This window comes from Equus quagga, chromosome 17 (assembly GCF_021613505.1).
Source record: "Equus quagga isolate Etosha38 chromosome 17, UCLA_HA_Equagga_1.0, whole genome shotgun sequence".
In the NCBI taxonomy this organism is placed as follows: Eukaryota; Metazoa; Chordata; class Mammalia; order Perissodactyla; family Equidae; genus Equus; species Equus quagga.
In genome coordinates, this window is record NC_060283.1 from 15,789,509 (window position 1) to 15,793,281 (window position 3,773).

At 33.2% G+C, this 3,773-nt stretch overlaps 1 pseudogene; it reads right to left on the reverse strand.

Annotated features, from left to right (window-relative positions):
• Positions 1-1,648: 1,648 nt before the first annotated feature.
• LOC124229096 (olfactory receptor 10AG1-like) lies at positions 1,649-2,592 on the reverse strand (annotated as a pseudogene).
• Between the last annotated feature and the right edge of the window lie 1,181 nt (positions 2,593-3,773).

The window sequence follows — 3,773 nt, forward strand, 5'->3', positions numbered from 1 at the left end:
GTGTTCTTTCCCAATTGTATGTCACTGTGCTGTGGGGTGGGAGTTATGGCAAAAGTATGTCTGAGGCTTCCTTATAGCTGTTCATTTGATATGTTCATGGGAGAAGAAGCATTCAGGAGTCTCCTATGTCACCATATTTAAAGACTGTCCCTTGACTCTGAAAATATTGTATTTGAAAAATAATGTTTGGCATCAGTCATTGGGGATATAAGAGAAGATGTGATGTAGAGTGACTAAAAATGGAAGGGAATGAGGAGAATTTAAGTAGACACACTGGAATACACGAAGACTTTTGATATGTTGTTTCCTATATATGTAGAACATCAATAAAGTCATTCTAGGCTATCTGCCCAAGCTTCTACTTGAGTTTTGATTCCCTAAAAATTATTCCCCATTATCTATTATTCAACCTCACAACTTTGAGGAGCAAAGGCCCAATATTAATTTAATCAGTTAATTCTATTTTGAGAATTTCATTTATAGGGCTTAAAATTTCCTTCTCTTTAGTTCACCCTCACTAGATCTGATAAAACAGCCAATGCGTAGATCAAATCAAACATTTTTGCATCCTCTAAATTAGCAGCCAAACCTGACACCCCATTTTTCTTGGAAAACATATTTCAAACAACGTTTTCTGCCATACTGGTCCTTGTAACATTTCCAAAAGAGTATTTGTTAATTGTGAAAATATGGCACAGGTGGAAACGTTTGAAGCCTTTTATTTAAAAAAATTCTCCAAAGTAGTTTTTAGCTTGATACTGTGAGAAAGGTCACAGAGTCCCACAAATGTCCCTTTGAAAACCAAAGAATCGTCTTGGGCTTTACTTCCATTCTGAAATGTTTTCACACAAAGGCATTTTACAATGGTAGCTGGAAAATCTTTTAACTTCTGCAATTGTAATGCATACTGAAGAGGGTCCTTTAGTCTTACACAGTCCCATAAATATCCACGTTGTTTCAACAGCCTGATTCAGTGCTTTAATCATCAAAAATTAGAGCAGACACAAATGAAAGAGACAAATATCAAGAATGTAGAAGCAAAGGGTAAAAGATTCTTTACCATACCACCATTTCTAAGTATCATTATGTGGAGTTTCTATTTTTAATCTTTCCTTAGTGGTCTCTAAATCATAAAGAGGCAAACTCAGTTTGCTGAATGGTAAAATTTCTAAAATTATAATCACATATAAGTTTAACAAATATTCTCCAAATGCTTACCATATATGATACATACCCGTTAGTATCTAATAACTTTATGAACATAAAAAGCAATAAATAAAAGTTACACAAAGGGAAAAGTATCAAAAATATTTACTGTGGGTTTTAGGGGGAAAAAAGCGTATGATGCCAATTATTAGATAATAAATACTAAATTTTTCCATAAAAAGTCCCAAATCACTAGTAAACTTCTAGGAGAAATAGACTGATACACTGAATATGATATTGCCTGGATATTTAGTTTCTTATCTGCAAGACAACCCTATGGATATAATTCTGATACCAGAAATGTCCAGCATAAAACAACAAGCTCAGGGATGAGTAAAGGTAATCAATCTGTAATAAGGTAGCAACGCAAGCTAAATATTAATTTTCAATTATGCAATGATAGGATTAAATAGGAAAACAGAAAATGAATTCAAATTAGCAGCTAATACATTAAACATGAAGGCAGTAATTTTCTCAAGATCATCATGACATCCTTATTTCTCAGAGTTTATATCATAGGATTAAACATTAAGATGACAGTGGTATAGAAAAAATCATCTGTTTTGGAAGACCGTTTGGATTTGGGTCATAAATATGTAATGATTCCAGATCCAAAGGATAAAGCCACAACTATGATCTGAAAAGAGCAGGTGGAGAAGGCTTTGTCTCGTCCTGTTGCAGATGGCAAATTCAGGATGGCAGAAATGATTTTACTTTAGGAGTCATGTATCAATAAAAAAGGGATCATAGGAAACAGCATAGCAGTGGTAAAGACCAATATCTCATTCAGAAAAGTTTCCCCGCAGGCCAGCTTGAGTATTGGTGACATGTCACAGAAGAAGTGATTAATTTGGTTGGATCTACAAAAGGACAGAGAGAAAATCTGGCATCTCTGCCCTATTTCAACTGGAACTCCAGTGATCCAGGAGGCAGCCACCAGATGGACACAGATCTTGTGGTTCATGACTAAAGGATAGTGCAGACGGTTGCAAATGGCCATGTAATGGATATAGGCCATCATTGTAAGAAGGAGGCACTCCATATTTCCAGACATAAGGACAAAACTCATTTGTGTTGCACAGGCACACAAAGAAATGTTTATTTCTTAGTCCAAATGTTTATGAACATTTTAGGAAGAGTGACATATATATAAGAGATTTCCAAGAAGGAAAAATTACAGAGGAAAAAATACATAGGAGTCCAGAGAGCCTGGTCAACCCTGATTATGACAATAATGATGCCATTTCCCAGCACAAAGATTACATAAACAAAGAAAAATACCACAAAAAGAACCATTTGGAGATTGGGAATGTAAGAAAATCCCAAAAAAACAAGTCCCATCATTGAAGTGAGATTTACGCATGCTGGGTTTTTCAGGTGTTCCATCTGTGAAAATAGCGTAGTTCACCATTTATATTTTTTGACCTGTTTTCCAACGCATAGACTAAAAAGATTTAAGGGAATTAGCACATAAGTTTTCTGTTCTCCATTAATTTCTAGCATTGTATATCCTGAGCTCAAAGAACATAACTGAAGTCTAATGGAGAATGTATCCTAAATTCTAAATTATTAACATATTTAATATCTAATACTAGGTTTGATTTTGAATTTAAGTGGTGTATTTGAGAATTATTCATTTTTATTTTTTGTCTGTGTGCCGAGCAAAGTTAGTCCATTTTACTCCTCATACTAACAAACAAAATCCTGAGGCAGAAACATTTATATCACATTTTCTCAGTGGTTGGTCACCACCAAATTTTGACCTGTATTTTTACCTAATTTCTCAACTCTTCCATGAAGCATTTCACAAGTAGAAAGTATGTATGGCCCCCCTTTCATATGGCACAGCTATAGCTCTTACTATTTGTGCATGTGCTTTTTCAAATCCATTCTAGTTGTAATTATCTATCAAAATGAAATAAACATCATTGTTATCAGGCATTATAATGCAACATCTTTTATTTATCTTATACAAACATGTAGCAGATGTTTGTTATATGTTTTCTGACATATTGGTTATTTAATTAATAATGAAAAAGTTGTAGGAATTACATTGATGATATGATTTCTGAAACTCTGCCTAGTAAGTCTCTCCTCAAGTTTCTTGCTACCTGCCATTGGTGGTTTTCTTTAAAAACAATATTATTTAATAAATCTGAGATTAAACACGTGATAATAAATATTGAAAACTATGAATTATTATTAAATATGCTTATCAGGCAGTTGTCAAAAATACCAAAAGCAGAGAATATATATTTTAGCTAGAGAGTATGTCAGCAAGTATAGTTTGGTTGTGATAATTAATGAGATCTACAGAGAATCATAATTTTCTCATGTATTGAGATATAGTTGGAATGTATTGGAATTTAAACAAGAAAGGCAATTAATATATTATAACATTAAATACTTCTGGGAAAACAGAAGATAAAAATGATTTTAACTGAGCTGCCATTGTATTAGTCAGTAACAATTTCTCATCTACACTGAAATAATCTTCTTGAACTATGTTAATGCCCTCATATTATATTATGAAAGAAAAAACAGAGACTCACATATTTGCATGACAA